At 33.6% G+C, this 12,061-nt stretch overlaps 1 long non-coding RNA gene and 2 pseudogenes across 1 annotated transcript; 2 read left to right on the top strand and 1 right to left on the bottom strand.

Annotated features, from left to right (window-relative positions):
• Nucleotides 1-1,134: 1,134 nt before the first annotated feature.
• Nucleotides 1,135-1,565, bottom strand: LOC121209745 (uncharacterized). The gene is made up of 3 exons (XR_005904836.1): nucleotides 1,484-1,565; nucleotides 1,299-1,390; nucleotides 1,135-1,172 (listed from the first exon to the last, which is right to left on the bottom strand). It is a non-coding gene; the product is annotated as an uncharacterized lncRNA (long non-coding RNA).
• Nucleotides 1,566-3,878: 2,313 nt separating this feature from the next.
• LOC121209743 (uncharacterized) lies at nucleotides 3,879-6,131 on the top strand (annotated as a pseudogene).
• A 1,775-nt stretch (nucleotides 6,132-7,906) lies between these two features.
• On the top strand, nucleotides 7,907-11,221 carry LOC121212193 (pentatricopeptide repeat-containing protein At5g44230-like; annotated as a pseudogene).
• The last annotated feature ends 840 nt before the right edge of the window (nucleotides 11,222-12,061 follow it).

Raw genomic sequence — 12,061 nt, 5'->3', positions numbered from 1 at the left:
TCATTTTAACCCATTGTAAGACATGGGGAATATAATTCATAGTATATATACGGGGAAAAGCTCTTGAAGACTGAATAAAAGTTTACACACCTTTACATTGCCCATTTAAACACTTTCCGCATATAATATTTACCTGAAATACAATCAAGGAGATTCATTAATGCATAGACAAATGCCATGAAGAAGTTTAATGTTCAAATTGACATAATTAATGAGCACAGAACAATTATTATAAGAACAGTAATGTCAAACAATTTCCACCAAATTTGAGAAAGAAATAGTTGCCAACAGACCAACCTGTGCGGTGCGTCCCATTTTGTCAAAGGTGTGCTCACAATTCAGCAGGTCGCCATTGTAAAACTCCTATACATGCAGAGAAAATATATTTAAAAGGTTCCATAAATCTATGAACCAATATTACAGAGTCAGAACTTAAACAGGATTTTTGGTATAATGCAACATATTGCATTAAACTGGGAACAGATTTTTTTTCCAATCTCAGAAGTTTTCACAAATACAAGGATTTTCAAATAATAGTAATAAATTGAATTTAAGGGCCAGAATCTTCTCATAAATTTATTTCTTCTTTTACCACCAGTAACAACCAAAAAGTGCCTACACTAACATTATATCAATCATTCATTCCCATCGAGCAGGAGAGTTAACAACATACCCTTTCCCTTTTTATAGTTATAATTAACAAGTTCAAACCAGACTTACTTGAACAAGGTCAACATGGCCTGAACCAGTAACAAAGTAGTTAAACTTATCATATCGACCAAAATCTACATATCCCTGCATAATTGCATTAAAAGTGATGTGAATTATATTCAGAATACTAGCAGGCAAGTGCAATTGGTACTTTCAGCTAATAAAAAACATTTCTAAAGCTATTTCTTATCTAAACTTCCTCATAAAAGAATACCATATAAGAACATTAATTTAGTACTTAAGAACATGAATTCATGGAGTACCGTTTGTGATCTACTCTCCACATCTTTGCAAAAGCGGAAACCACGTCAGTATCCTGTATTAAGAGAAAGACAAATACGTAATATCTCTAGGCATAAATATTTACAAAACATTAAAAAGCATCAATGACATTCTATATTTGAAATCAAGCAAGGATGTTACCTTCCCCTCGTACACAAAGGACTACCGATCCAATCACTCTAATCAATAGCTTAAGAGAAAACATTTCACTAGATACCAAAACTCTAGTTCATTATAAATGCTTATTTTAGAACAAACTGATGTTCAGATTTATGATAACCAAAACGGAAGTAACAAAAGGATACGAAATCAAGAAGATGGCTAGAATTATCAAACGCGTAGCAAGGGGATTTAGGGACAACAACTGATGTAACGGTAAGTGCTTGTGAAAGAACAGCTGCAAAAGGAAACAAATTCACTAGCATCGACACAAAGTTATAAAAAATAGTTAAACAAACACTACTTTCAACAAAAAATCAAATTAAGTCACCTGCAACAACTATGATTATGAAACTAGGATTTAAACAGCATTTTACACTCCATTGTTTCGTGTATTCAATTCAAAGCATGTCCTGCGAGAGAGAGAGAGATTAACGATTTCCAGCTCAATTTTATCATCGGAAATTTAAAATTTTCTCTCAAAAACTGTAAAATTCGAGCAAGATTTGTTTGAAACAAATGAATGTTTAAGATTGAGATCTCAAATAAATGAAAATGAATGGAATTTTAAAGCAAATATTATTTGATTAATCAGGAAATTTATATTCTACGATTGTTCTTAAAAGAGGAAAAAACACATATACACAGTAAATCAAGGTGAAATAGCAAGGGAAATACCTGAAGAGCTTGGCCGGAGTGTCGATACTGAAGTCTCTGAAGCTTAAGAGACACACAGAGACGGCATTTCGACGGTAATTCCAATAAAATAGAAGTGTAGAATCAATTTTATTAAAAAATAAATTAAATATTGGCTAAAAAAAAGGGTAAACTACATTCTTAGTACCCCACTGTGTTTTTTCTTTCACTCATAATGAAAAATTATAAAATGATCACTTAACTATTATTAATTTTTTTTTGGTACCCAACTAAAAAAAGTTACAAAATGGTCACTAATATTTCAATTTTTCTTTTTTAGTCACTTAATTATTTGGATTTTTAGATGTTTTATCCAAAAAAAAATATTAGAATTTTCTTTTATAAGAATATCATAAGTGAGATAACTATTTACAAAAATAAGCTTAGTTTTCGATTATTCATAAAATTGAGATAATTTTTCCTCACACCAAGCCAACTCAACTTGAATAATATCAAGCATTATTTTAAGTTTGAACTTTTAAGCTCACCTATCATTGTCAATTTTTTGAGCTTGAACTTAAGTTTATTGAATGGTACGTATTCAAGTTTGAGCATGATTTGACTTGATAATTAAGCTTAGGTTAATAATATATATATTAAGGATATCAACATAATCTAAAAACATTTAAAATATATATGAAAAGCTTGAAAGGATCGCAGGTAGTTCAATATGGGTATTACTAAGCATGATTTTGGCACTATCAAATAGATTAAAAATTACTAAATTGAGTTCAAAATTTTTTACTTGGTGCGAATAGGTTGCAAGTATCCATGTCTCATTTACACCTATAAAAATCTCACCATGGTGGTTCACTATATATTAATTTGTTATTATACTAATCAAAATTATGCACAATTGAAGAAGACTTTAACAAATCGATTAATTTAATTATCATAGTTGCTCACGTTCAAAATTAATAAAGATAAATTATTCTAGACTTGTTCATGGGTCGCTACTTGTTGTCTAAGTCCAAAGGCCTGATTGAAATTTGGAGAGTTTGAACAAAATTATTAGGCTAGAAAATAGTTTTGGGCAAAAATGAGTGGATTTGAGCTTGAATATTCATCACCATACATTTTCTTTAAAGTTTATATTATTTTTATATTTTATATAAATCACAATACAAAACTTAAATTTATAGTAATATAAAATACTACATGTAAATATTAAAGATTAAAATAAATATATATAATATTTAATAAATAAAAATATAAAAATTTATTAAATATTAAAAAAATATAATATAAATATATTTTTAATTTTAAAAAATTAATATTTGCAATTAAAAAGGTTTAAATTAACCATTTAGAATGAATTTGGTCCAAAATTAAGTCTATATTTTAAACCTAACTTAAACAAGATAAATTATTAAGGGTAAATTACCAAAATAGTCACTTTTGTTTGTTTCAGTTACATTTTAGTCACTTATGTCTGAAATGATACATTTTAGTCACTTATTATCATTTTGTTAAGAAATGATTACTTTGTCGTTAAGATCTATTTCCTCCCAAACAAAGTCTATAATAGTTAAAATAGGTTTTAAATGCAACGTGGATGTCGAGCTGGATGAGAAAGTTAATTTTTTTTATGAAAATATAATACAAACTTTTGTCTAAAATCAATTTTCCTTTTAAAAAAAGTAATAGTTGAGTTTTTTTTTGTTAACATAAAAAAAGAGAAGAAGGACAATAAAGAAGAATAAAAGGAAAAAGAAATGGGCACTTTAGTTTGTATACTTACTATTGTGGCTATCCAACTATGTTTAGAATATCATGATCGAATGAAAATTTAACTTTATTTATATTATCATTATATTATCGTTTGAGAGTAACAAATCTTAATGGTAAGATAAAAGTAAGTGATGAGAGTAAGTTTAAATAATTGGTGCGTATATGTGTGATTAATATAAAATGTGACTGTGAAATTAATTAGTCTAACTTAAGAGGTAAGCAAACTCACGTTATTTAACAGTACTCAGCCAAACCGCCCTTGAAAATTGAAATAAAAATTATCCCACTGGCACTCACAGTCTTCGAACACGAAAAACCAGTAAAAAAATCCGAGTAAAAAAAGAAGAAAATTCGTAAAGAAGGAATCGAAATCCAAAGCCAAAAACCTTCTTCCAAGTGTTCCTTCGTACACCGCCAAATGTACACCTTCAGCTACTACTCAATTTCGCCAATAAACAACAATCCTTTCAAATGCCAAAGGTACTAGCATCATTACTCGATCTCGTAACCCTAGACCGAACAGAAAGAGACGATGGCGAAGCATACCGCCGTTGGCTGGGGTCATCACCACTACCATCACTTACAGAACCGTTGGCTTTGGCTCTTCTCTTAATGCTTTCGGTTTCGACGTGATCGCTTTTTTCATGAGAAGCGCTTTCGATTCGTGTGATCGGACTGTTTCAGGTGCTGTTGATGGTATTGGTTCGGCTCGGCATGTTATTCAAGTCGCTGAGAAGCGCACCACGCCGGTCGCGGCTGTGAAGCCGAGTCCGCTTAGCTTTATGAAGTCGAAGGTTGTTCTGCTGGTTTCGCACGAGCTCTCGCTTTCTGGTACTGTTTTATTTTTTTCTCTCTTGTTAATAGCTTTCTTCAGTGAGTTCAGTCGTTTCTTTTTTTGAATTTCAATGTACTGGAATTTGATTTGTTTGCCTACCGTTTAGTGTAAAGTGACTTGTTAGGGTTTATTTACTGTATGCTTGTTTTAATTGAAGTTTATGCTCAGTAGCTTTGAGGTAGCCTTCTGCATCATCTATGAGTTGTCTTGGCACTATGTGATTGATCCGTGGACACACACACATATATACACGAGGTTTATTATTGTATAGAGGAACTAAAAGAGGAATGTGCATGGATTCTTCCTGTTAATATGCTAGCCATGCCAAGAATTCTAAAAGCCATTACTGCTGTTTATTTGGATTCAAGTAACTAATAGATGTATTTGCATATGCATTAATTACTATTCGTGGAATGTCATTTAATGTTATGGTTATCACGGTCAGCATATCATTGGCTATAAGTTTCTTTAGTTCTCCGTGAGGATATCTGCACATTCTCTTATCATGTTGAAATTCATACTAAAGTATGAAAAACACCAAATGCACTATAGCCCTTTCATCTTAATCCCTTTGTAATGACCCACCGGTGTGCTAATATCTTTAAGGTTTAATTACTTTCTGAGGATCTTGATTGTTAATGACCCATCCTTTGTATCCCATAGATGAAAATAATTGCATAATAATAAATCTGAAATTCTCTTTGACTGCTGACTCCTAAGTACTCTGCATGTATACTTTAGAGTATAGTTTTGGCTTGTTGCTGACACATGCTATAAATGGCTTGTGCATATATAGCATCTGTCTTTTCGTGGTATAATGTGAACGTCATTGTCGTTACCTTCATGAAAAATTGTTGTTACAGAATCATCCAATTTTTGCTTATAAAGTAATGTCGGTTGCATCCAGCTGTCAATGAATGCGCACCATGTCTAAGTATTTGATTGTGGTTTTGCTACTTCATCAAAACTAGATTTCTTTTTCATAAACCCTTTTCCGGAAAATATTTTGTCAGAAGAAATCTTATTATTTTGACATTTGTGATCATCATCTTTCCTTGTGAAGATGCTTTTTAGAATTCATTTATTTTATCATATTCATTATATAATTCCATTTCCTGTTTCACTAGGTGGACCATTGTTGCTGATGGAGCTGGCATTCCTATTAAGAAGTGTTGGTGCTGAAGTTTATTGGATGACAATTATGAAACCATCTGAAACAGATGAAGTAACATATAGTTTAGAACATAAGATGTTGGACAGAGGAGTACAGGTAGTCCAACTATTTCACTTGGTTACATATTCATTTATGGTGTTTTACCATAATAGTGAACTCTATATTAGCATTCTATCTGTTAAGGCTTAGATGATTGTTTTGTTAATATTTATCTTATTTCTAATTAGGCTTTTACCCATCTTTTCAGGTTGTCTCGGCTAAGGGGAAAGAAGCTTTAGATACTGCTCTAAGAGCTGATTTGGTTGTTTTTGAACACTGCAGTTGCTGGGAAATGGCTGGATGTTGTTCTTAAGGGAGATGTTCATCGTGTTCTGCCTAAGGTGTTGTGGTGGATCCATGAAATGCGTGGCCATTACTTTAAATTAGACTATGTAAAGCATCTTCCTTTTGTAGCTGGTGCCATGATTGATTCCCATGTTACAACAGAATACTGGAAGAATAGGACTCAAGAACGTTTGAAGTAAGCTTCTAAAATCCTCATGTCTACAATATCGGTGTGTTTATTGTTGCTTTTAAAGTATTAATGTTCATTTTGTATGCATTGCAGCACAAACCCAACAAGCTTTTTGTGCATAGTTCCTTAGTTAATCTATACGTTTCACGTATCTTACGTTTGGTTACACATTTGAGTCTTCTTTTTCTTTTTTTATTCATTTGCGTTTTGCAGGATTAAATGCCCGATACCTATGTTGTTCACCTTGGAAATAGCAAGGAACTGATGCAAGTTGCAGAAGACACTGTGGCTAAACGGGTTCTGCGTGAACATGTTCGTGAATCTCTTGGAGTGCTCAATGAGGATTTACTCTTTGCCTTAATAAACAGTATGATTTTCAGTTTTCATCTTGGATAGATTTCTCTTCTTTAGTTTCCTCCATTAATGCACTAGTTTATTTCGTTGAGTTATGCCATGAAACCAAAAGAGGTCCTCATTTCAGTTTGGTAAAAGGAGAGTTGTCAGTATCGGCTTTGTCAATTGCATAATTATTTTAACTGGGAATTCATTTAGGCTGTTTCATTGTGCACTCAAATTTTTGGTGAGATATTGTCTTTTCGAGGAAAATTGGAACTTTTAGCTTCTTCAATTGTTATTATTGAAACTCTTGCATTTTGAGTTCTGTCAAACAGAATGTTTTGGCAACTGGCAAACCATAGTTTGGTTCTATAGATCACCTTTTCCTAGATTTTCCATTTGTCCCTTCAGCTGCTATTGTATTATGTTCAATTAACCAAATCATTCTAATGTATCCTTCCCTTGAATATTTTTTTAGTTCTTTGAGGCACATAAAAGAAGGTAGAAAGGAGAGGAAAACATTTAAACTAAAAGGTGTATACTTTTCTGTTATTCATCACTAATGCATCTTTCTGCAGGTTCCGAGGAAAAGGCAGATCTCTTTTACGATCCTTCTATGAGGCTTGCAATATCAAGAAAAGAAAATGCATCCCACTACTGATGCATAATTGGGGAAGTGGACATGAGTGTCAGCAAATTGAAAAGAATTCGAGGTTCTGTAGTGCATGGAAAATTCAAGATCGTGTTCTTTGTGAACAATACTCTGCATGCTTCTATTTAGTGGCCATTGATCTTGTCAAATTCCCAGATTTTATGTGTTCAAAGCATTTCTGTTTCAAATTTATGTTTACTCAATCTGGCACATCTAATTTGCTATTGTGATTGCTATCAGTTGCTTGTGTAGTATTTTATAAGAAGCTATTGCCGTTTCCTATATTACGACATATAGGACAGAGTCAGAAAGATATTTGAAGGTCTTTACCAATAGCATTTACTTGATACCAATACCTTACGATAACTAGACCAGTAGCGTAGTAGTTAACTTAGCGCATTGATAATTGATTTGATGGCATTGGTTTCTATTGTTTATAGTGCCAAGACTTCTGAGATAATAATGATAATTTTGGTTAGGTTTTACGTTCATTTTCTAATTTTTTTCTAGATATGTCCGAGTTACAAAATGCCACAATCACCGGAGTTAGCAAGATTCTGAAGGCAAAAAATGAACAAACTTGTAAATACACCCACTGAGGTTATAGTTTCCTTTCTTTAATGCATATATGGTTTTGATTTTTCCGACCCTTTATAAGCTGTTATGTTATATATTTTGTTCCCCCTTTCATTCTTTTTCCATGATTAGCATTATTATAAACTGCGGGAACCTTATTCTCGTACTTTAACATTACTTTAAATAGAAATGAATCAAAAAATTTTCTCGTAGGCCGAGAGAGAATGCTTGGGACTAACAATGAAGCCATGGTTTCCAGTTACCTGTACTGGTAATCTATTACTTTACGTCTTTACCAATTTCTTTTAATTGTGTTTGATTTTTACTGATACCTAAGAACTTATGGTAAATAACTGGAGCTGGTTTTTGATACTGACCCCATTCTATACTCAAATCAGGGGAAGCTGCAGAGGGTACACAGAATAGTATGAATGGACTACAGGTTATTACACCCCAGTTGGAAAACCCGGGGTTACCTCTTGCTAAAACATTGGTCAACTCGCCACCTGTAGAGAGGAGGCTTACAATGGGAAAAGAGGGTAGAAAGGGTCAAAGAAAGATTCTAGAAACACATGGCGAGAGAATCGCGAGTACTTAAGGAAGTATTGAGGAATCAAAACAAATCAAGCGACTCATCAGTTGAAAACCACCTAAACATGAGGTTAGAACGGTTTCGATCAGAGCAGTGCTGGTTGGCCAAGGCATAGGCTTAAATAGGTGAATGCTTTTTTTCTTTTTTTTCCTAATGGAATGACATTCTTATTTCATGTCTTTTATCCAGTTTTTTTTTTTGGGTTAATTATGTATGTATAAGATTTCTACTGTTTATTATTGAGATTCTTTCAAGTGTTTGGTTTTGTCTTGGGTGTGTGTGGACTAACAGTTTTTTTTTTTTTGATAAAGTAGAGGCTGTTATACTAGTAGTTATTGTATTTTCTTCCTTTAAAAATAGTAATAATCTTTATGCATTAGTTTATCATTTTGGGTTGGTTTTCAATGCAAGTGGTGGGTATGAAAGTACAAGTTTGACTCTGAGATAAATATAAGGATAAATTAATATTTAGTCTTGAATTGAACTTTTATAATTTGGTCTTTAAAAATTTTTTAGTTCACATATTGTAATTTGTTTTTTTCAATTTATTTTTGAATTTAGATTTTGTTGAGGTTTAATGATGTGGTACATTTTATCATTGAAATTTTTTAAAAAAATGGATACTCAAATTTCAAGAGATAATTTTGCATAATTTCACAGTATCATATTATTATATATTATAGAATTCAGGATTAAATTAAAAAAGAGTTACTAAATTTTGAGATAAAAAATTTGATGATGAAATGAAATGTTGCAAAGAGATAAATATTTACTTTATTCTAAAAGGATATATGTATATTTAAACTATTCAAAATTTATAAATGAAGTTATTATTTAGTAAAGTTATGAGGGTATAAAAATTGTGTTTTCATGAATGATTGCATAAAATATTTTCATACCGTCTTACTCTAAAGAAACCCAAGGCAGCGTTTAATCGCCACAGGTACCCTGCGCGCGCTCTCTTTCCCCTCCCACCCCGTATTTGGTTATTGCTTCATAGTGCATATAGGTAGAGTAGGAGCTAGAAATTATGGATTCCAGCATTCTGAATTTGCATAAATGGTACACCTTTCCCACAAATCTCTACATACCCATAAATTTCATCCCAAAACATTCTCCAAACCCTTCCCCAACAAATCCCATCCCAAAACCCTCCATTCATCCTTTCTCTAACGTAAAACCAACGCTCCCTTTTAGAATTCAACTCATTTCAGTCTCAAATTGCTGCACTTCCTACCAAATCCAACAAATCATGCTCGTATCCTCCGTAAAGGTTTGAACAATGCTGCATGTTCTCACCAAGCTAATACGTATTCACGAAATGGAAATCCCAATGGATTATGTAAGTTGTTTTAATCAGGTGAGAACCCAAACCCATTTCTTTGTATGCTCTTATTGTGGGTATGTTTAAAGGTCATTTAAGGAATCTGTTTTTGTGTACTGTGAAATGAGGGAAAAAAATGTTTTGCCTATTTCGTTACGTTTTCGGCTCTTTTTAAAGCTTGTGGGTTGTTAATGATGTGGATTGGTAGGAATTCAGGCCAGACTTGATTGTGGGTTGGGTTGATTGTTTTAAAAGTTTGATTGAATGTATGTTAAGTTAGGTTTTTAGGATTGGGAGGAGGTGTTTTGATTGCCTGGAAGGGATTTGATTTCCTGGACGGAGTTGATTGTTGGGTATGTGAAGTGGGATATGAATTGCAGGGAATTGTTTAGTGAATTGCCTAAGAAGGATATGGTGGCGTGGAGGCGATGGTTACGGGGTATGCTCAGAATGCTAGCCTAAGAAGCATTGGAATTTTCGAGAGGATGCTAAATGAGGGGTTGAAACAGATAAGGTACTTTGGTTGGGTTATTTCTGCTTGTGCACAACTAGGTGCTGCAAAATATGCGAACTGGATTCGGGATACTGTTGAGAATTTGGGGTTAGTCCTACTCGTTGTGTTGTAGTGGATCGCTTTGATTCATATGTACTCGAAGTGTGGGAGTGTTGAGGACGCATATAAGGCTTTAAGGTAATGGAAGAAAAGAATGTGTTTCATACAGTTCGATGATTGCAGGGTTGCTATGCACGGTTATGCTTATGCGGCATTGGAATTATTCATGAAATGGTGAAAATGGGATCAAACAAATAAAGTTACGTTATTGGAGTGCTTACAGCTTGTAGCCTTCAAGATGGTAGAACAAGGTCGTCAAATATTGAATCGATGGAGGAGAAATTCGGGATTTCTCCAGGTGTTGATCATTATTCTTGTATGGTTGATCTTCTTGTCGAGCTGGATGTCTAGAAGAAGCACTTAACCTTGCTGAAACAATGCCATTAGAGCCTAATGGAGGTGTTTGGGGGGCATTGCTAGGAGCATGTCGGACTTATTCTAATCCTGATATTGCTCAGATTGCTGCTAACCATTTATTTGAGTTAGAACCTAATGCTATCGGAAACTACATCTTGCTTTCTAACATATACGCTTCAGCAGGACAGTGGAACGATGTTTTAATGGTAAGGAAATGATGAGAGAGAGAGGTCTAAGAAAAATCCTGGATGTAGCTGGTTGGAAACCAAGAAGGGTGTAATTCAAGAGTTCTTTTCCGGAGACATGTCACATCCAAGGTACGGTGAGATGAAGCAAGTGCTCGAGGATCTTCTAAATAGGTTAAAAGCTATTGGGTACCAGCCAAACATGAATTCTATTGCTTATGATGTGAGTGATGAAGAAAAGAGACGAATACTAATCACTCATAGCGAGAAGCTAGCTCTGGCATTCGGGCTACTCGATATAAATGCCGATTTCCCCATAAGGATTATGAAGAACCTAAGAAGTGTGAAGATTGCCACTCATTTCTTTGTGCGTATCTCAAATCACAAGAAGGGTAATTATTGTAAGGGATAACTTGAGATTCCACCATTTCCATGATGGGAAGTGCTCTTGTGGTAACTTCTGGTGATCGAGGTGAAAGTTGAATATTTTCAAGGTGCGATATGATACATTTGAATCTTTTACACATATATTGAATCTTATCTATCGTAGATGGTGAGATAGGATTTTGTATGCCATCATATTCTGAAACTTGCATCATAACAATGTGTTGCATTTTTCTAACCAAAAGCTGTTGGTAAAAGACCTCTTCAGTCCGTTCAATTTGAAATTGAGCAAGTTAATCCTCAAAAAAATTAGAGCAATTTAATCTTTATCAATATTGAAAGTGAGCAATTAAGGACAATTACTTACGGCAATAATTGTATTTGTCACTTGTGCACAATTGAAATTGGTATAATAACAAATTTAGCCTCAACAGTTACACATTTACAAAAATATTGCAGGTTAAATTTGTTTATTACTCCAATCAAAATTATGTAAAGTCCTTAGCTGTTTACTTTTGAAATGATAAGAATTAAATTGCCTAATTCTTTTAGAGGAATCAATTTCTCAATAATGAATCAAGAGGGATTGGAGAAGTGCTTTTACTGTTTTCATAGCTCGTAGTTTTTAAGTAGGTCTTAAATGCTCCAAGCAATGCTCCCCAAACACCTCCATTAGCCTTTGTTGGCATTGTTTTTGCAAGATTAAGTGCTTCTTCTAGACATCCAGCTCGACCAGAAGATCAACCATGCAAGAATAATAATCAACGCCTGGAGAAATCTCGAATTTATCCTCAATGGATGCAAATATTGATGACCTGTTCTACCATTTTGAATGGCTACAAGCTGTAAGCCCTCCAGTAAACGTAACTCTATTTGTTTTGATCCCTATTTTCGCCATCGCATGGAACAACTCCAATGCCACATAAGCAAACCGTGCATA

The sequence above is a fragment of the Gossypium hirsutum genome, chromosome A02 (genome assembly GCF_007990345.1).
Source record: "Gossypium hirsutum isolate 1008001.06 chromosome A02, Gossypium_hirsutum_v2.1, whole genome shotgun sequence".
In the NCBI taxonomy this organism is placed as follows: domain Eukaryota; kingdom Viridiplantae; phylum Streptophyta; class Magnoliopsida; order Malvales; family Malvaceae; genus Gossypium; species Gossypium hirsutum.
The sequence above is the reverse complement of the archived record's forward strand: the minus strand, read 5'-3'. Positions and strand labels throughout refer to the sequence as shown.